The sequence below is a fragment of the Ursus americanus genome, chromosome 14 (genome assembly GCF_024610735.1).
Source record: "Ursus americanus isolate L20-20 chromosome 14, mUrsAme1.1.p, whole genome shotgun sequence".
Classification (NCBI taxonomy): domain Eukaryota; kingdom Metazoa; phylum Chordata; class Mammalia; order Carnivora; family Ursidae; genus Ursus; species Ursus americanus.
Window position 1 is genome coordinate 60,571,841 of NC_142140.1, and position 22,988 is coordinate 60,594,828.

Consider the following 22,988-nt stretch of genomic DNA (forward strand, 5'->3'; position numbering starts at 1 on the left):
CTCCCCCCTCCCCTCCCCTCCAGACTTCCCTCCCTCGGGCTTGAGTGACTCTCGTCCTTCATTCCACCACTGCTTTCCCTCCGTCTGCCCTCCGATAAAATCCCACCATCTGCCCTTTTCCTCTGGGCATTTGGACACAAGGAAGGCTTCAAATTCTACCTTCTGTAGGGGATTACTTCCAAATTTACCTTTCAGGAGATCTGGACAGTCCTACCAGAGGTCACCCTGAGCTCACGCTCCCTCCCAAACCATTCTTCCGTTTGACTTTCCATCACTCCCTTCCCCTCGGTCACCCAGCCTTGTAGTCGGCTACTGATGGCTAACCTCTCTCCAAGCAGCCTCCGCTGTCTTTCCCGGAAATCCAAACTGCAACCTGCCACCAGATTATTCTTTCTCAGACATAATTCCGGTCCTCTGTGATCCGACTTCAAAATGAAGTTTCCAATCATTCACCTTTTATTATATGGCCCCTGCACCCCTGAACACACCCACAGGGGTGCTCACGCTGACAACTGCTGAACTTCCCCTAAACCATATCCGACCCCCTTTCCTCACGCCAAACCAGGAATAAGTTAACTGTCTCATCTGTGCTCCCTGGCACTTTGTATTACAGAGTTTGCCACCTTCTGCCCATATAATTTAGCTTTATTTTTATAACTCAATTATATTGTAAATGCTCGAGGAGAGCCATTAATTTAGGGGAGAGGAGACGCAAAACCTCACCTGACTGCTACAGCACACGAGCCCTTCAGTATAAACGCTATGCTTAAAGTAAGAACCATGCTAACCACACACTTCAGAAAGCACTTGTTGATGTACAGATTTATATCAAGTACCTACCATGAGAGTTTGCCAAAATCACATTTACATCTAGGCGATGCAAACGGATGCACAATCACACCTGACTCTAATTACGCAGCGTGCGGGGTCGGAGAGCAGGCGCTAGCAACAACAGATCGGCTTACTCTGGGTTTCCAACCAGCGTCCGTTCTGACCACGACAGGACTCCGCTTCAGCAGGCACGCTCTCTAGCCCCTTCACTCTCGATCCTGGCCAAACAGACTACAGCTTCGCACCGGCACCGGGTGTCCAGAGCAGGGCTCTCAGGCGCACTCCCAGCTCTCTACTCGAGGTCCAGGCTCCAGGCAACGCTGTCCTCCGGCGTCCAGAGGCGCCCGTCATTCCTACTAACGACCTCTACCTAATACACGTTCTTCCTAGCGCACCCGAAGGAACAGGCCTCCGTTTTCACACGTCCGCTGACTATCCACACTCTGCTTTCATGGAGGTAACGCTTCACGCGACTGTTTTTCCCTGAGCAGTAGCTACACGCTGCCTTTACCTGCCTCTTTAAACCACATGTATCACACCCACATTCCAGGTATCACACCCACATTCCAGGTATGTACACACAGAGCGTAGGAGTAAAAAGGACGAACACTTTAAAGAGACTGAAAGATGTTTTTAAAATGAGACCCTTAAACAACCAAATTTTCTCTTCAAATATGCAAAAAGTCTACCGAAAGAGATGTGCAGATTCAAAAAAATTGTTATCAAAATCCCAAAAACACTTTTTGCAGACAAAGAAAAACCCATCCTAATATTCATACAGAACCTCAAGGGACTCCAAAATGGCCAAAACAATCTTGAAAAAGAAGATGAACGACTCTTATTTTCTAATTTCAAAGCTTCCTACAAAAACTACAATAATCAAAACAGTGTAGTAGTGACATAAAAAGACACACAGATCAATGGATTAGAATAAAAGCCCAGAAATAAACCCTCACATATATGGTCACATGATTTTCGTCACAGAGACCGACAGCACTCAGCGGGGAAAGGACCACGTCTCCAACAAACAGTGCTAGGACAGCTGGTCAGGCTCCTACACCATATTCAGGAATCACAAGGAACCGAAGACCTACACATAAAGGCTAAAGCTATAGAAGTCTTTGAAGAAAACACAAGACATCAGAGTTGGCAATGTTTTTTTTTTTTTTTAATATGACATGAAAAGCACAGGCAACACGGGGGGGGAAGGTAAACTAGACTTCGCTGAAATGAAAACCCTGTGCGTCAAAGGCTCCCCAGACAATGGCAGAGATCTGCAATCACCTGACACAGGACTGACACCCAGAACGGGAAGTTCATCCACTCACACACACCCCCAATTCAAAAATGGACAGAGGACCTCAACAGGCACCTCTCCAAAGAAGACACACACAGCCAGGGAGCACGCGACAAGATGCTCAAATCCAAGTTATAGGACGATACCACTTCACACCAATTAGGATGGCTATTATTTTTTTTAAAAAAATGAAAAAAAAAACAAAACAACGAATACTGACAAGGATGTAGGGAAATCAGAAGCCCTGTGCATTGCTGGCGGGAACGTCAGATGGAGCAGCTGCTGTCAAGACAACACAGGAGCCCCTCACAGCATCTAAAGTGGAATGACGGTATGGCCCAGCAATCACACTTCGGTTGTCTACCCCAAAGATGAAAAGCAAGGGCTCAAACAGACACTGGTACCCAGGTCCACAGCAGCATCGTTCCCAACAGCCCGACAACGCGCCGTCTGTACACACAGTGGAGTGTCATGCTGCCTTTGGAAAGGACTGCATACACGCTACGACACGCACAAACCTAGGAAACAGACACAGAGGAACACGTGCTGTGATTCTGCCACGGTACTGAGAGCAGCCCAATGAGACAGTGGTGGCTACACGGGGCTGGGGAGGAGGGAACAGGGAGTATTTGCCACGGGTACAGAATTTCAGTTGGAGACGATGAAAATGTTCTCGATATAGGCAGCCCTGGAGTGTGCTTAATGCCAATGAATGACACACACAGGGCTAGCATGATACATTCTGTTATGTGTATTTTATCACAACAATAAAAGCCCAATATACAAATCAGATCAATGTGGAGCCTGCCAAATGGAAGCCAAGCACCTGCCCACCTCCTTGTGTGACAGATCCTGAGGCTGAGACTGCGGGCGCCGCTGCTCTTACTCTCAAGCCTGTGATGTGGGCCACCGGGCAGGAATCGGTCACCAGTCACGGTACTCCAGATTTCTCAACGCCATACGCTCTAGCAGCCACTCCAACTGAACACACACGACGAGACAGACACGTGCAACCTCTGAAACACACCTGCCCTTCTCTTCCTGCGTGGGACGGTGCTCTCCTCTGTTCTCTGTAGGGCACAGGTCCACTGGAGTCCCCAAGGTACCAGGAAGCCAGCACCCTCACTATCACTAAAGACCCAGAGGGCAGAAGCAACCCTAGATGGATCCCCACACTGCCCGGGCTTAGAAGACACAGCAAACCCCACCAGGTTGGGGGCCATCCCTTTTACAGAGTGGAAGTCGCAGCCTAGACTAGAAAATTAACGGCTAGTCTGGGTCTCCCAGCTGAGAACCAGAACGTGAAGATAAGCCAGTGTTGGTTAAAAAAAAAACAACTAAAAAGACTTTCCACAAACTGACATTTTTAAGTACATGTACAGGCTGCTAGTATTTTGTGCTCTTCGAGGAACTGACATACTGAATTATTTTTGCAGAAGCACTTTAGCACCTTATGCACACCAAAAGCGCTCACTTGTGCTGGGTGGTTTAATGGGCATAATAAATGTCAAAAGAACGAACAAACATTTCAGTAAAACCTAAGATTTCGGCCTGAATTCACGGTCTTGTGCCCTGACAACCGGAGGGAGGAAAGGTGGCAGGGCGCATCGCAAGGGGGAGTGTCAACTGCGTGCCAAGAACCCATGACACAACTCTGAGATCCTTGCAGAGTTACTGAAATGCACACAGGAAACCTAAGCACCTACATGAAAAACTGGAATTAAAACGTTTACCAAAGCAAGTCTAAATGAGAAATGATGTGACGGGCTCTTGTGTTATATCCCCACTAACAGTGAAGACGGCAGCAGAGCCGCACAGGCACTGTTCACTAAGGAGAGCAACACACGATCACAACATCTACAAACAAAATCAACACTAACAGTGAAGAGAGGGGCACAGCCGCACAGGCCCTGTTCAGTAAGGAGGACAACAAACATACAATTACACAATATGCAAACAAACGCGTATTTAGAAGGTCGGAGGAAAAAATACACCAAAACCATCAGTAATTGTGTTCAATTACACAGATTTTTCTCTCTTTACAATCAACTTCTCAGACATAGGAATTTACTTCTACAGTTTAAAGATTTTAATACATTGAAATTTCCCAGGACATTTTTATAATGGTTAAGGATTCCAACAACCTCAGAAAACAGGGATCCCTTCAAAATAATACCAATCTGCTGCAGCCAACTCAGAAGCCAATTTCTCGCTTCCCAGTATTACTTTGTTTCCTATGCTGCATGGCCCACTACCATGTAGACCTTTTAAACAGTAATTTTTAAACATTTTTATAACATGTTGCTATTTATAAATGACTTAAAGGGTCAGTAAAAGTTCTCTTAGTCTAAAAGTAAATAAGTTAATTTTTCCCCCAAAAGGACTCAACTATCACCAGAAGTTCCTAACGGAATTATGCCAAATAGTGACAAATTCCCTGGTGACATTCCATGACTCACTGGAGAAAGCTGAAGCATCATGCCCTTTGAGTGGAAGACTAGTTTATTTAGCCAGATTACCCAGAGCTCCAAGCTACTGGTACTCATAACTCCAACTCCATCTAAAAAGATTTACACGTTATAAAGTACTTCCACGGAATCATCTAATAATTTAACACCGCTACAGTGCAGGGCAAGACAGCAACAAACCAAAATTCAACTACTAGGATGGATTTTTCTCAACACAAGCCAAAGGTCAGCTGTGTTTAAAGAAACTGCTGTCAAGTTTCTCCCTCCATCCCCCATTTCCAGGCGACCTTCAGATTTTCCAGAGTCTTATCTGATCTTAGAAATAGGAAACATTCTAAGTGTTAAAGAAAAGGAAGAAAACACAGGAAAGCCTAAGTAATTGGACAAGTAAAAAAAAATTTCCATGTCAGAATAGCCATAACAAATTAAAAGACAAACAACTGCTCTCACAAACATTTAAAACGACACACACACACACACACACACACACACACTTCAAAACTGTCAAGAAGTGTTCCAACTTTTCTCGGCAATTATTACGGTAATTTCTGTTTACCTGGCAGAATCAAGAACATTTTCAGAAGTCCCTGATAGTACTAAGAACATAGTAAAAAGGGACTTTTAATACAATGACAGTGAGACTATACATGAGCACAACCTTCCTACAAGGCAAGTGGTGATACTTATGAAGAACCTCACACAGGACCAACTTCCATTCAAGATAACGGGCGACATCACAGCCAGGGCGCACACAGCTGTTGCCAGCCCCGAACGCTGCGAGGGCAGGAGATCCTGAAAGTTCTCATCCAAAGGGGGAGAAGACCACCGTTTTTCTTTGTAACTGTGTAAAGTGACGGAGGTTCACACTACACTACACGTCATGATGCCGCACACTTTAAACTTACACCACGCTGTATGCCAGCTGCATTTCATAAAACCGAAAGAAAGAATGAACCTCAAAGAATGCTCTTCTTTGCTGCAATGATGACCACTCCTAAGAGAAAGTAATCCAAGAAAACATGTAAATATTGTTCATAAGGAAAATCCACAGAAGCATTAGCTATATAATTTAAATAATTTATAAATCAAAAACACCCTCAAAGTCAAAATTTCGGGAGTATTATGGTAACAGAATATGGAAAACTGCTATGCATCTACTTAAAGTACATTGAAAGAGCATTTAATGACATGGGGAAATGTCTAAAATTTGTTTTAAAAAGATCAAATTTTGTAAATATATCTCTAATGCCTAATACACACACTGCACGTATTAAAAAACAAAAACTGTGGCCAACCTCCAATCTATATTCCCATTCACAGTGCCAGTGTGAGCCCATGTGTTCATTTCCTCTCCTTCCTAATAATTAAATTTATCTAAACAAATTTTAAAATAACCATCTAACTAAAACTATTCTGTTGAAAGACAAGGCAGACGGCGCATGGTTCTTGAAGATGGAAAGTGGATGCGAGAAGGGGAACGGATCAGGCAGAGTGCAGGGAGCAGCCCAGGGTACTCCCGGAGGGGCTGCTGCCAGGGAGGGGAGGGAGGGCAGGAGGGTGGCAGGAAGGTGGTAGTTAATCTTCTGGGCAGAACCCCCTCCCCAGCCGCCCGCGCCCACTCCACAAGCGCCCAGGGCTGGTGAAGGAGGTCAATAGTGAGAAGTGGGACTGAAAACATCTGTCACAGCAAGAAGTCAACAATGTCTAAAGTTGGTAAACAAAAATAAACACTACTAGCGTTTTAGAAATGCAGAGCCCCACAAAATTTGCACCAAAAAGGTTTTTTTTTTAAGTAGCTGCCTGCCTCTGGGGGGTGGGGCTCTTCATTATTAGGCCTTTGGTATACCTCATATTTAATTATTTTTTAAGCTAAGTGTGTGTATAATGTTGAAGTTTTTATCCTTCTTTGTGTTACCCTCTCTTCCTCTCTCCCTTAATACACACAGCCCTACCTATCAGAGGCCACATCACATTCAGCAGGCGTTTCCCAACCACAAGTCATGCGGTCATGAAACAGATCTGGGGGGACGCCAGCAGCACCTTTCCCTAACAGAAGAAAACAATGAAACACAGATACTGTTGGTCAAGCTTTCATTTTGGTCATGAATGTCACTTACATGTGTGTGTGGGTGACACTTACGGTGTGTGTTCTCAACCCGGCAGCCAGCGGGATCTTTTAACACGGGTGAGTCTGGTCAGGCCGGCAAGGTGGTCGCGGCCACAGGGCCCTTCAGAACCTGCCAGCATGTCTCGCCAACCTTCCGCCTCCTTCGCTGGGCTTGGGCGAACTGCTCTCCCTCACCTAACTCAATTCCTTGGTGTCCGCCTAGTTTCAAGTACAACCCCACACACATATACACTCCCTATTTCAGCCCCCTTCCCTGTTTTATATCGCCCACAGCCCTCTACACCGTTCTCTTAACTCTGTGCCCCTCCCCCACCCCCTGCAAGAACGCAGCTCGAAAAGGGCATGGGTGTTTACTGATGGAGCCCAGCAATCCGATCCGTGCCACGCTACAGTCTTTGGCACGTAGCGGGTCTTCTCTAACTATCTGGCGAGTTAATGGAATAGTGAAAAATCTATAGATCTTAGGAAGATGCCACATTACGGGCAACCAAGCACAGCTTAAGTGTGTGTTTACGTTTTATGTTTGGAACCCTTAAGATACGGATCATTTTAATTACAAAGATAAGCTATGACTTAAGACTCAAGTAAATTCAGGCTTTTCACAATACTGAATATGCTGCTGGCATACACCACGTGCCACACTGAAGGCATGTCTACGACAATAATTAAGATAACGTTGTCAACACGCACAGTAACATGAAGAAAGCTTGTGGGCTGGCCATCTTTAAAAACAAACGAACAGGGGCGCCTGGGTGGCACAGCGGTTAAGCGTCTGCCTTCGGCTCAGGGCGTGATCCCGGCGTTATGGCATCGAGCCCCACATCAGGCTCCTCCGCTATGAGCCTGCTTCTTCCTCTCCCACTCCCCCTGCTTGTGTTCCCTCTCTCGCTGGCTGTCTCTATCTCTGTCGAATAAATAAATAAAATCTTTAAAAAAAAACGAACAAACAAAACCATGGGAGAACCTATTCCCTAAACAGCTAAGATACTTTCAAGTACACAAGTCTTGTGTCTTTTTTTTAAGCCACAGCCAGAGTCTCATTCTTAGGGACCACAATTTTCACACATTCACCGTTTTACTGTGTCCTTCAACTTGGAAGGAAGGTTAAAGGGCACAGTGTTGATCACTTCCTTTCTTCAGAATAAAACCAGAGCAAGTCGGCAGAGGACAAGTTCACAGCCAGGTCTGTTCTGACCCACACGGATGAAGGCACCCTGTCAGTCATGATCTCAATGAGTTTTTTTCTAGTCTACAACTCACTAAGTGGGGGGAAAAAAATCAACAGACTTAATGATTAATAGGAAAAAAGAGAAAAAAAGGTCTGTGAACACTTCCCCCTCATCCACAAAGCACACACGGCAGAAACAGACTTCTACTGGGTACAAAGAAGCATCCTGAAGCCTACATGTGAATAATGGCGTTTCCATATTTCATGTCATTAATAAAAGCCCTCTAACAGCAGGACTTGATACAACAATCTACTAAAACACTTGTTTTGTGCCCTTGGAGAATAAATTTTGGTATTAGTTGCTTTGTAACTGGTTTTACCCATCTTCTCAAAAACAATGTGGTTTTACCTGTTTTTACCACAAGAAGTAATAAAGGCTTTTTTTTTTTTTTTTTTTTTAAGAGGGAGATACAGGAGACAAACTGAAAGGGCTGCTCGCAGACATAAAGAAATATACCTGGACGGTGTGCTGAGGCCACCGCAGCATGAAAACCATCACATGAGGGAAGCAGCAGACCCGCGATTGAAGAAACAATGCTAGGAAACGAAAGATAATCTCAAGCAACTACAAAGAACACAACAGAAAAGGACAAAGGAAGCACTTAGAAAAATAATAAAACAGAAGACAGGACAGGGAGATGAACAAGCATAAAACTGGTGTTTCCCGAGGAAAGAAGTGTCAGAGCAAAAGCTCAGTGAAAGATGTGGAAGAAAGTATTTCGGATCACAGACGGAAATGGCTTACCGCGTAACAGGAAAACGTAACAGGGAATCTCACCCAGATGGCCGTATCCTGATGAAGGTACTGGACAAAGAACCCTACCTATACCCATGCAGAAGGAGGTCACCTACAAAGGGGAAAAATGTCAGGCTGGCCCTCCATTTCTCTGGAGTAACCCCAGATGCCAGAAGCCAAAAGAATAATGTTTATTATTAAGGGAAGGTAATGTAGCTCAAAAATTCTATAGTCAGCCAAAATATCATTTCACTTGTGAAAGCCACTGACAGACATTTCTAAACACACAAGCACTCCTCAAACAAAAATCTATTTGATAAACACAAAAGTTAATCTATTAAAGCTACAGCTTTGTAATAACCACAGAACTATACACAAACCACCTTATCTCAGCTATACTGAGATGCACTTTTTTCACTTTTTAGTGTCTCCGAAAGCAGCACGTGTATCACCATCAATAGCACGTCCCAGTTTCTTCGGCAGCACTTAACCACCATCGTGGTTATCGAGTAACGAGGCACCTTACCATCAAGGGTACCTCAGACCTAGTGAAACAGGATACAGAACTTACAAAAGGAGATGGGGGACAGCAAATAAAATAAACAATGTACTTTAAAGAGGAAAAAGAGGGGTGCCTGGGTGATTCAGTCGGGTAAGTATCTTCCTTCAGCTCAGGTCATGATCCCAGGGTCCTGGGATCGAGTCCGGGGACCGAGCCCGGGCTCCATGCTCAGCAGGGAGTCTGCTTCAGATTCTCTCTCTCCCTCTGCCCGTGCCCCTACCCAAGCGTGCACACGCTCTCACTCTCTAAGATAAAGAACTCTTTTAAAAAGTAAGTAAAATGTTTTCATTTAAAAATATTAAATAGGAAAAAAAAACAAGCAAAAAGGCAATGAAGAAAACAGTATTACAGAAGCAAAACCAAACATACAGCATTAATGTCAATGAATACAAAGCATCTCACGTGGGTCCACAAAGACTAACTTCCATCTAATAGTAGGGGATCGCCAGGAGACAAACATAAAAAACTACACTCTGGGAGGTTAGAAATGAAGGTAAGACAAAAGTAGACCATACAAATATCAACATGCTCCTAAAACCAGTTCAATTCAAAGGAAAGAACATGAAAGGTGGCAGAAAAGGGTCGCTTTTTACAATGATAAAGTCTATAAGGAAGATATGTTTATCAAACAATATACAACAAAACCTTCAGAGTATATATTTAGAGCCAAAACTTCAAATACAAGGAAACTGGGTAAACATAAAGGCGATCACTATCTCAGTCCTGAAAGACCGAAAGACAAAAATAATAAAATGGCTGAACACATGACAGGATGAGAGCAGATCCCACTGATTTAGGCCACGACACCTCAAAATTTAGCAATCAAACCACTCCACTTGGTGAAGGAGACCTCACCATTTATGAGCTCTCTCCCTCAGTGACTCCATTCAAAGACGGAATCCAGGGGCGCGGGGCTGGCTCAGTCGGGAGAGCCCGTGACCCTTGATCTCATAAGATGGTGAGTTCAAGCCCCACACTGGGCACAGAGCTTATTAAAAAAAAAAAAGATGGAAATTAAAATTAATACAGATAACCTAGTAATAATTATAAAAACTACCTAGATAAAAGCTTTTGGTACACAAATAAAGCTATTCCCAGAAGAAGATGCAAGCCTAAATATTATCGACTTAGTCAAGAATTAAAATTAAATGTATTAAGCTAAATAAAAATCAGAATAAAGGCATTAAAGAAACATAAAGTCACTCAGGAAACAGAAGAAAAATAGATAAACCGATTAACAGGACTAAAAAACAATTATGTGAACTTAGGGCGGATAAAGGAGGAGTAAGATGAAACAGAGGAAACCAAAGTAAGTATGACGTAAGTTTCCAGTAGGGGCACCTGGGTGGCTCAGTGGGTTAAGCGTCTGCCTTCAGCTCATGATCCCGGGGTCCTGGGATGGAGTCCCGCGTCGGGCTCCCTGCTCAGCGGGGAGTCTGCTTCTCCCTCTGCCTGCAGCTCCCCTTGCTGCTCCCCCTACTCGTGCACGCACAGTCTTCCTCTGTCAAATAAATAAATTAAAAAAGAAGAAGAAGAAGACGAGGTCTCCAGTACATGTGAAGCTACTAAGTGTTGTGACGCAGATGAAGCAGGCGATTTTCAAGGAAAAGGCAGAGTGTCCTCTAGTCCCACTTGGTTCTACCAGACACCTACCTCGATGACCTCCACAAGGTTGAGAGCAATGTGGGCAGTTACCTCCCCGACCACTCCAGACACCAGTCCCAGACATTTTCACAGTAAATTCAACTTTAACTGAATCAAGTTATTAAACTTTATTAAACCATATCCCAAAAAAGTTTCCCATTTCATGAAGCCAACTGTGCACGAACAGCAGAGAGAATACCCTTGACAAAAATCTGAAGTAACAGCAAACACTACCATTTAGCATTTACTATATTCTAGACACCCGTCTAGATAAGCAATATATATAACACCAACTCACTTTGTCTCCAAACAATCCGACAAGCTGGAGGGTCAAAACACTGAACAGCAGGTAGAGAAGACTGGCAGACAACCTGTCCGTCGGGAGGAGGCCAGAGCTCGGCTCTGCTGGAGCACAGTCCTCCAGGCCCTCTTTCCTGCACCACGCATGACCCCTTGACTGGCGACAGCACGAGGGAGAAGGGTACAGCCAACAAAGGGAGCAAGTACATCGCAACGGCAGCGCTCGCGCCCACAGACTGGCTGCCATTCCCCGCCTACGAGCTGCAGACTCCTCCTTCACTTCACAGCTGAGGAGGCTGACAACCCGAGAGAACTTCGGTGACAGAGAGGCTGGTGTGGAACCCGCATGATGAGGCCTCGGACACTGGGCACTTAACCTCTTACTAAAATAAAGCATTAGTCAATACAACCCGACAATAAATTTTAAAAGTGTCAATCTTCCACAAATTCAAGGAAGGCTCCATCTTTTTAGCAGATATCACATCAAGGTCCAAGGAGAAAAGGCATTCATTTTCACTGTTGCTGAAAATCTTTCATAACATGTAGTATACATGATCTATTTTATGATATTAAATGGAAGAGAATCCCAATAAAATAGAGATACGTATAGTACCAGTATCTTTAAGAAAGACCTACCACATAATATACGTTAGGCTGCAAAGATGCATATACTCCTTAAGGATTATGTATACACGCCTAACACATCATGCCAAGAAGGTGAAAATCACATTTCCCATTAAAGTCAGATAACAAGACAAGACAAGGTCGCCTGCCATGACAACTACCACGGAAAACAAGAAATGAAGACGAATAATAAAATGGACGCTCCTTGAGGAAAGAAAAATAAAACAAAAGTGTATGACACGGTTAATATACTCTTAATAAAAGACAATATAAATATTTAACTGTTTTAGAACAACTGGGCAATGGACACAGGTTAAAAATATAATTAAAGAGATCTGAATATGATTCCTGTACAGTTAGGAAAACTGCCCAAACCAAATAAAAACTATTAACAAAGTGGTCACTTAAAAAATTAAACGAATTAAGAGGTTTCTTATAAACATAAATACTAATTAATCAAAAAATACACTGAAAAATGACCTGTCCCCAGGAGCAACTGAAGTCTGATGGAATAAGAACATGCTTTAAAAATAAATAAATAAAATGCCCACTAAAGACATGAATATGTAGGAACTCAGATTTTGTTCTTGGAAAGATAACTCAGTATCACAAAGATGTCAAATCTCCCTAATTAATCTATAAATTCAATGTCACTCACTCCATCAAAACCGTGGGTTTGGGGGAAGAGGGAGGGCGTGGCGGTGGATGGAATTTACCAAGGTGATTCCGGTGAGTACGATCCTTGAGCAAACGGACGCCAGTACTCCCTCCTTAACATCTGAAGACCAGTATTAACATTTGCTCTTTAAACAGTGTTCACTATTTTTAACAGTTTTTAAATTTGTAAAAATAATCTCAATGCAAAAAGGGTTAATGTCAACAAAATTTAAACTTATTAAAATAAATGTTAAACATATAGTCCAACATTAACTGATAAGCTATTCAAGAATAAAACACTGCACTAAAAATTTACTTACTTAAACCACACACGCACAAATATTTGAAGTCTGATCTAAAAAAAGTATAGCTATTACACCATTTGAATTTTTAAGTATTTGGGGGCAAACTTTTCTAGCCGCGGAAAAAGTGTGTTCTAACTACTACTCTAAGTACATCTTCAGTAAGACTGAGAGGTGCAGTTTTTGCGTCAGAATGGAACTATTCAAGTAAGCGTCAGATGGCGTCTCCCCTGCTGAATGAAACCCCCCACGGCTCCCCACCCGAGTCCCAGCCCAAGTCACCAGGGCCCACAATGTCCAAGAGAACCTCGCACACACCTTCCTCTTCAGCTGTCTGACCTCATCTCCCATTCCTCTCCTGCTTAACCTTCCCACACTAACCAACAAATCTAACCTTATTAACAGAAGTTCCAGAAAGAGGTAACACAGGAAATAGAAAAGGGGACACACACACACACACAATTTTGTGAGAATTGCAAGACCTAAGTTTATAGCAGTGCCTTCAAAGTGCCCAAGACATTTAATGCAAAAGCTCATACTAAGACACATTAAAAAAAAAAAAAATTTTTTTTCAGAACACCAAATCCTAAAAGCTTACAGACAGAAAAAGGTGACTTTTCTTTTTAATCAAAACTTCAAAAATGAACTACCCAAGTGATAAGGGACAAAGGCACCTGTATGAAAATTTGGTATATAATGAATGACAGCGTTTCAAATCAGGAGAGGGAAAAAATGAATTAGTCAAAAATGGTGTAAGATAACTCGTTCATCATATGAAAAAAGTCAATCTCCACCTAAATCCTTACAACAAAAAAGTCCAAATACAAAAAATTTAAATGTACAAAACAAGACCAAAAAGTACAAACAAATATATGGGAGGATGGGGTGGGAACATTTTTATGATCTTGGTTTAGGAAAAGTCTTAAATCTTAAAAAGAAAACTGAGAAGCCACAAATGAAAAGAACAAACCTTGATGACACAAAAACTCTGAATTTCTGGGGCGCCTGGGTGGCACAGCGGTTAAGCGTCTGCCTTCGGCTTAGGGCGTGATCCTGGCGTTATGGGATCGAGCCCCACATCAGGCTCCTCTGCTATGAGCCTGTTTCTTCCTCTCCCACTCCCCCTGCTTGTGTTCCCTCTCTCGCTGGCTGTCTCTATCTCTGTCAAATAAATAAATAAAATCTTAAAAAAAAAAAAACAAAAAAACTCTGAATTTCTGAAAGGTTTAAAAAGGGGGGAAGAACCCATAAGACAAACTGAGGAAGAAACACACACAACAGAGCTAATCCCTGAACAGGTAAAGAGCACTAACAAATCAGTGAGAGATTAAACCCAACATCTGCACAGAGGAGTAAATACAAATGTCCAATAAACGGATGTTAACTTTTTCTAAAGATACAAAGAAATCACTTATATCTTAAGATTGGGAAGTGATTCTCAATTTTAACCAGAACTGGCAAAGACATGGGCCAACAAGTAGTAGATGGAAACGCCAACTGGTACATTTTTATATACAGCAAGCTGGCATTATTGGACTTTACTTTTTACCCTTTTGTTTACATTCCATGTTTAGAAAAACTGACACAATTGAGAAAATTGCCACTTAACTTTGCCTAATGCACCACACCTTCAAAGTTTTCAAAAAACTTCTCATCAATTATATTCACACAATATTCACAAATACTTTTATTCACTCTTCCTAAAAAATATGTGCTCCTTTTTTACAGTTTCCTATTTGTTGTACTCTCTGGTAGATTTCTTCAGTTTTATCTTCCAAGAACGCCTTTCCTTTTTCATAGAGTTCTGTTCCTGTTGACAAACCGAATATTCAACAGCACCTTCATTTTTTTTCTTTTTTAAATGTTTTCTTCTCCTTGTCTGAGTTGCACTTCCTCCTAATTGTTTTCCATTTCTGTCGGTTTCTTTTGTGCAAGGACGCTTTTCCTCATGGGATACAACGTGACTGTCCGGAAGAGTGGGGGAACTAATGGGGAGCGAGCGCTGGACACCGCCAGGGAGGCCTGAGGAGTGGCAGGGTCCTCACCACTAAATGGTACAGCTCGTGGTGGGGGGGAAAGAGTACCTCAGCGTAGCTTTAACACTGCCTCCGTGAGTGCAATCTTCCATAAACAGACTTCCTGCCCTTGTCTGGTTTTCTACTGGGTCCTTGCGCTCATTTATCTGTAAGAAATTTACTTTAAGAACTGTTATTTTAAGAAAATTTGACTTTGCCTGTGTTGTTGCGATTTTTAATAAAATTCACTTTAACTGTAAAAACTAAGAACATAGTACATTGTTTTTCTGTGCTTATAGCTTTTTTTCATTTTTATGTTCCTATGCTTTTCGAGCATATTCCCTTTCACCATCACAGAAACTGATGATTTCTTTATGTGGTTGCTAACTCTACCAGAGCTTACTTGGGCTTCACACCCCCTTACCCTTTACTCTTTCCCACCCACCTGCCCACAAACTTCCAAACGATTCACTGGGGGAAACCCGTGCGTGGGGGCAAGGGGGCATGCTCTGGAAAATTTATTTGGATTTCACTTTCACCTGAACGATATATACCACATGCAGAGACTACTCTTTCCTACCAACAATGATGCGGGTACCTGAAACATCCATTTCCAAAGGCATCCCACGCCATCACTTCCTCCATGAAGCCTTCTCACTAAAGGTAGTCAGTCTCCCCCTCTGACGAAAACCCACAGCATCACATCGCTTACCTTCCTTGCGGAATGTTACTCCCCTAGCTGATAAACAGACTGTAGGATCTAGGTTTAAACATCTATTTTGTATCTCAGAATGCTGTTTTCAAACAGTGAACACTCAGTTATCAATGAAGGGTGCCAGAAAACATAATTATATGAAAATAACTTAGGTCCAAAGGCATTTCAAACAGTAAATTTTAAATTCCTTTCAATTACCAACCTTGAATTCAAATCAAGTCCTCTTTAACCGTCCTCTCTCCAGTTTCCAGCGCTCCCAGCTCATTTAAAAGCCCCTAAAGGGTTCTGACCTTCCTGGGTCTTGTCGTACCAAACCCGCCTGCTCCAGTCCTATTACTTCTTACCCAACAACCCAGTCAGACCCTGGGATTCAAGATCTTATCCTCCATCAGAGAAACACTGTCTCTCGACAGAAGTTCTGTGGGTATCTCCCTTTTCACCCTTACATCCCCATGTCGCCCTAAAACGACACTGACGTACTGACAGATTTTAAGTATTGTCTCATTTTCAAGATAGGAGTATTACCTAAAGCCAGTATGGGTCTAAGCAGGTTCCCCAAGTATCCCCAGGTCCCACTCTCCCAGCTTCCCAACTGGCCCCAAGGCTGCAAATAAAATTTACATGAATACATGTGGATTTCTCTGCTACTTCTATCCTAACTGAAGTATAAAAAGAACTCTGTTTTCTACTACACGATGTTACAGTTTTGTTAAAGGAACTTTCACTCATTTATTAAAAAAAAAAAAAAAACCACCTTCAAAACCATCAACATAAAACGACAATGTCTGTGATTCGAGGCACGGAAATCCTGTTTTTCGGGATGTGCTCTAAGTTGATGCGCTGTGCGAGCAGCATCTCCGGTGGCATCTCTGCAGGAAACCATGGCGTAACCAGAAATTACAGCCTGACCCACACGGCTCCGGTGAAAAGGCAGTGTTTCCACAGTGCCACACAGAGACTGGAGGACACTGGTTATGTAAGTAACTGTAACTGTATAAACACACACTACCATCTCAACAGTCTCATATACAAATCACTTACAGTTACGTCTACAAGTGATGATGACCGTGGTCAACACTGAGCGCTCAGTCTGTTCTGATCCCTTTATGCGTATTAACCTGTTCAATCTTCACAAAAACCCTAGGAGGTAAGTACTGAAATTTACGACACTCTACAGAGCGCCACCTGCTCCCTGAACTTCTGCCCATATACTTTATTAGCCCACCTTCTCTGTGGTATTTTGGATGAGCCGCCCATGCTCCCAGCTCAGGCTTCCAAACAGGGCTGTAATTCGATCCTATCTCATTTCCCCCACTCAGAGACACTGCTCCAGAAATTCCTACCTTCCCCTCTGTCATCAATGCTCCCTTGCCTACTGAATTCAATCCCATCAACAAACACGCTATCATTTCTCCAGCCTTCACAAAGAGAAATATGACGCCCAAGCACATTCCAGTTAGTGTCCCAGTTTTCTGCTCCCGTTTTACAGCCCAACTTTGGAGTGGGGTATTTTAAGAGGACTCCTCTGTATCCATGCCTCCAACTGCTCCCTCCCATTCTCTCAAGCTCTCACTGACCTGGCATTTGCCCCCAACCATACCCCCTGAAACCATCTTTCTCAGTCACCATTCCCCTCTAGTGATCCTCTATCAGTCCTTATCTTACCTGACCTCTTGTTTGACACAGGTCATCTCCTCCCTCCTTGAAACTTTTTTGGCTGGCTTACAGGCTACCATATTCTGGTTTTCCACTTACCTCTCCAACCACTCCTCCTCATAACCGCCCCCCTCACTAGTTTCTGCTAATTTCTCTGACTGCTTAACGGTGGTGTGCCCCAAAACTTACTCCGTAACTCTCTTCTCTCTGATCCCATCCAGCCGCACGGTTTACATACAATCTACATACAACTTCCCAATTACATCTCTGAGCCAAACCTTTCACTGAACTTTTTTTTTTTTTTTTAAGATTTTAGTTATTTATCTGACAGAGAGAGACAGCCAGCAAGAGAGGGAACACAAGCAGGGGGAGTGGGAGAGGAAGAAACAGGCTCATAGCGGAGGAGCCTGATGTGGGGCTCGATCCCATAACGCCAGGATCACGCCCTGAGCCGAAGGCAGATGCTTAATGACTGAGCCACCCAGGCGCCCCTCTTCACTGAACTCCTGATCATGTACTATAAGCTGCCTACATGACTCCTCTGCATCCACGTCTAACAGGCAAACTGAGCTCCTGATAATGTCCTGGTCCTGCCGTCTTTCCACCTCACTGCCATGTCCAATCCTTTCAGCTGCTCAGACCAACAACAAGGCCTCCTGAAACATTCTCGCTCACACATGTACCACTCCAAAAAACATCTGATCCACCAGTAAATCCTGACAGCTCTGTTCAGAAAATAGAAAAAGATTTCAGCCATTTATCCTCTCCATTGCCACCATCCTGGTCCAAGCCATTATGGCATCCGTCTGACCTACTGCTGAAGCCTCACACCCAGTCTACATACCCACTTCTGCCCCCGTCACCCTGCAGTCCATATTCTCACATCGCAATCCAAGACTGATCCTGTTCAAACAGGAGTCAGATCATGTCACTCTTTTTTTTTTTCTTTTTTTCTTTTTAGATTTGAGAGCGTGCGAGCATATGCAAGAGCAGGAGCAGAGGGAGAGAGAATCTCAAAGCAGACTCCCTGCTGAGCGCGGAGCCCTGATGTGGGGCTCCGATCCGAGGACTCTGAGATCAGGACCTGAGCAGAAAGAGTTGGACGCTTAACCGACTGCACCACCCAGGAGCCCCAGATCATGTCACTCTCAATGCGGAAGCATTTCTAATGGCTTGTCTCACGTCAGCGTAAGAACAAAGTCCTTACCTATGAAGACTATCCCGCCACTCCCACCGTGCTCCTGTCAGACTGTCCTCCCACCTCAGAGCGCAGCCCTTAGTCCAGAGGCCTGGAGAGCACCGACCCCAACTGTTCATTCTTCCTCGGCCTTATTTTCTCTCTGGGGCACTTTATCACAATCTAACACACCACATTTTTAACTTAATCATCTAGTTTATTATCTGTCTTCCCACACTAAATGTAAACGCTGTGCCGGCAAGACTCTTATGTTCTGCTATTTTAAGTATTACTCTTAGAGAAAAAGGTACCCAAATATTTGTTAAATGGCCACAGAATTAAATCTGATACGACTGCATTTTAATTGTTATATAAGATAATTTTTACATGATCCTATGGCGTAAAAGCTATGAAATTTTCAAGGAAGGTCAAGCCCTCTTTTCCTGTATAAGGGTAAGAGATTTCACTATACTTCAGGAAGCGGGGAAAAAATATATTACTCGTAAATTTCTCCTCAGTTGCAGCAGATAAAACTCTGGAGACTAAAGCTCCAGGGACATCTCTGGAAAAAAGTAGCAAAGACTTTTGGCCAAAAGAAAAAACTGAGGCAAACAAACATGCTGGTACCCCCGCTGGTTTCTAAAACAACGCTAAACCCTCCGTATCCTGAAGACAGAGCCGAGGTTACCCTCAACATTAAAGCACGTTCCCATGAGGAATAAGCAGCAGGACACGAAAACAACCGAGAGCGGCCAGTTACTGCTGTTACCATTCAGCACACAACTTAACAGTTTGTACCTCAAAGAACTGACAACCAGGACGCCCAGTCAAAAACACGAAAAAAGGTTCTTGACGTAGCTCGCCTAGTACTCAGGAAAATGCCTAAGTAAAAGGAATGGGTCTCAGAAGTAATTTTAATCCTAATATTAAAAAAAGGCCTTAGCCCAACCAGGAGAGAGACCCATGAATAAACTAGGAAGTTGACAAAATAAAAAACTCTTAACTACAGAGAACACAAATATCCTGAAACATAAATTTCTTTCAAACCTCATTTTTATCTTAAATGTTAGGGCAAGTTTTCATTTTAACTGTGTAACATATCCATGTTTAATTCAATACTCATGGTTTTTCTTGAATCTTCTCGTAAGCCTATAGTTCAGGAATATTTACACCATATTTTTTTCCTATAGTTTTTGGTACACCCTAGTAAAATGTATACCATTAGACAAGCAGGAATTGATGATAAATTAAAAATAACCCTACATTTGAAAAAATAAGGCATGAATTCAAGTTTCACAGATAATTCAAATTATAAATACCATCACCAAAAAGTTCTACTCATCTTAGTCTGAGTAAATAGCTCAAGAAAAAAATTTAACAACTGAGAAAACAAATTTTCCTCACACATAACTGAATTTTATGCAATTCAGATAGGATCAAAACATCAACATATGACTTTTAAAACTCAGCAATTTTTCAGCTGAAAAGTAGAACAGTAAAATGATGTACCATGTCCCACCATGCAGGTCGACCATCAGCACGTGGCCCACCTCGTCTACCTACATCCCCAACCCTACCTCCTCAACCTAGATGTCCAAGTAAATTCCAGCTGTCATACTTTATTTGGGGGGGGATAAAGATTTGTTTTATTGAATAACTGATCGCAGTAATCGCTGAGGCCACTGCGTACAGACAGAAGAAAGGGGGTTCTAGCTCTTGGTGCCTCCTCTTGGACAAAGTCTTCATGATCTCCTCCCTCTTGGCCGGGAGCGGCTCCTTGCAGCCTCACGTGCACCCTTGGTCTTACGCCTGCAGGCCCCAGCCTGGTTAGCCAGAGGCTCCTTGCAGCCTCGTCCGCCCTGAGCGTGTGGATGTGTCCCACGGAAATCTGCTTGTTTGGAGCACATTACCCTTCACTTCCAGGTATGGGCCTGTCTTCTCAGATTCACGGTATCTTCTCAGCAGCCGGCACAGAGCCCTGGTCCTCCTCATCCAGGCCACCTTCTCGGGCATTTGAGCACTCCAGGACCATTTCGCTTATCAATGCCCAAAGTGGTTTCTGGCACGGAGCCGAAAATGCGGTCATGGGCTTCTGGATGATCAGCTCATCGCTGATCAGTTTCTGGATCTACCAGCACGAGCTATCACTGGTGGTTTCACTGGCATCATGGGGTCCAACCCGACCTTCTTTTTGCCACAGCGCAGGGCACTGGAGGGAAGCCTCTTCTGAACCCTGAGCACTCTCATGGCTGCAGCCGCAGAGCAAAAGGGACGCCAGATGTCATACTTCCATCTACCAGTGTTTCCACCTAAGTTCTAAAACATAGCCACACTGTTATCATACCCTAAGAGATTCACCATTTGTTAGCACCACCTATCTAGCGCTCAAATTTCCCTTTTGCTCCTTAAGACTAATTAACAGTTAGCTGATTAGAACCAGGACCCATCCTAACAAGATCCCCACATAAGCATGTCTCTTTAATTTATAGGTTCCCTGAGCTGTTTTCTTTTCTTGTCACTTATTGGTTGAAACCAAGACACCTGTCCTATAGAATTTACTTCTGGATTTTACAAGTACATCCTCTCACGGGGTCTTTGAACAAGTTCTTCTGGACCTTATATTGGCAGATCTAAAAGCTTGATCAGATTCAGAATCAGGTTTGTTTTCTTTTTAAAGATCGTATTTATTTATTTGACAGAGAGGCCAGCAAGAGAGGGAACACAGGAGCAGAGGGAGAGGGAGAAGCAGGCTCCCCGCTGAGCAGGGAACCCGATGCGGGGCTCGATCCCAGGACCCTGGGATCATGACCTGAGCCAAAGGCAGACGCTGTATGGCTGAACCACCCAGGCACCCCCAGAATCAGGTTTCTTACAAGAAAAGTTCACGGGGGTGCCACTGCATCACACCAGGAAGCACGTCTCAGCTGGTCCCTCTACTGATGACCTGCAGGTGCAAGAGCCGCCACTCCGCCACCTACCAGCTTCTGCACTCAGTAACGATCACCGTCTTTATTTCATTAGGCTGTGAAATGGAGATATTCTAATTCTTTCCTTTCTTTATTAGCTGGGATACTATTATACACAAAAACTTCTCTTTATCGACTACTGGGTTACCCAGGAAAGTCCTGAAAGATGAATACTTGATTCTTTACTCTTACCCTAGAGGGTGTTGGTTCCACATCTTCCAAGGTGACTGTTAAGGTGTTTTGCTATTACGGCTGTTGCTGTTGTCATTGGCTTTAGTATTATGAAGTCATGGATTTTAACACACTGTGTTTTAATCCATAATTAGTACTCATTTTATCCACCCAAACTGTCCCACGGAGCAATCTGTCCAATGGGAACCCTGCCCAGTGATAAAGTTGCCTGCCCATCGACCTTTGATAGCTTTCTTGCTTTCCGGTATGTAAGACAGGATGTTCCGAACACTTCCAATCCCAGACAAATCAGCCATTTCTCTGTGGAGCCCTGGCTCCATGTAGTGAATATGTTCCAGTAATAAATATGTTATCACACCCTGTGGGCCCTTCTCCTGAAATCTCCTGTCCTTTCTCTCTGACATAAATACCAACTGCCTATCCAACAAACAAAGTCCCGTGCGGCTCTCTGCCCGGAAAAAAGGGGGGAGTGGGGAGCAGGCAAAACTCAGGGGAAAAAATGACATAACTTTAAAAGAACGACTAAAGGGCTGAGCACACCAATGTCAAAGAGCAAACTGAATACACAGACAAACCAGAATTTAAGAAGTAAAAGTGGTAAGAGTTCAAGTGTGGGAAAATGCCAAGTAAGTATTCTACCTGCCTGTAGAAATGTCCTCCGGTTCAAACAAGCTTTGCTTTACTATAGGCATTCACGTGCCCGAGAAATAAAAGATCAAGCTTCACCTTGGAAACAAAATTATCTGAAAATTTTAAATCAGTTTTGCAAAGTAAATGGACTCAAAATTAAGTCCGATACGACGTCCTATTGGGCCAGACACCCAGAAGGAACCAGTGGAATGAGAGCACCAGACGGCCAGAGATGCAAGAAAGCCCCAGTCTCCGAACAAGCAACTTCAGGCTCATCACTGAGGGGGAGAAGGTGTCATTAGGTCTTCTCTGCAACGTCCCGCAAAGGGAATCTAACAAATAATCAAACAGTTCAACCCCAGCCTCACGCAGATTCTGCTTCCCTGGAAAGAATAAATGTTGCTCACTTTGAATTTTAAACAGGGTTGTTTTACTTTCATTTCATAATGAAGATGTGGTTTGATCTACAAGACTTTTTAAAATTCAACAGTCCTGGCTTATTTCCAACAATCCGTAAATATTTCATACATATTGTTTTCAGTGATCCCTTAAAAAAAAGTTAAAAAATTAAACATATAGAATATAGAGCTTCAACAACACCAGAAAAAAAAGTCACTTCTAGCAATTACAGCAGAAAACCAATGACTGCATTTAATCTGGAATTATCTTTAGTCATAGTACCAAGAGATATCTGGTAAAGAACCGCTGTTACTGAAAACACCACACTCAATAAATGTTTACCAACTTACTAAGAACTGTTTACTCCCCTAATAGTCACCTATTACCCAATTCTCATCCTACAAGAGATCTCTTGTTGATCTGCAGAGCATGAAATCAGAGACCACTTCAGTATGCAGGAG

The 22,988-nt window shown here is 43.3% G+C and overlaps 1 protein-coding gene and 1 pseudogene across 1 annotated transcript in view; both read right to left on the reverse strand.

Annotated features, from left to right (window-relative positions):
- UBE2G1 (ubiquitin conjugating enzyme E2 G1) overlaps positions 1 to 22,988 on the reverse strand; it is a 97,465-nt gene that overhangs the window by 50,447 nt on the left and 24,030 nt on the right. The gene's annotated exons all lie outside the window — the stretch shown is intronic.
- LOC148109005 (large ribosomal subunit protein eL19 pseudogene) overlaps positions 1 to 22,988 on the reverse strand; it is a 28,232-nt pseudogene continuing 5,244 nt past the window's right edge.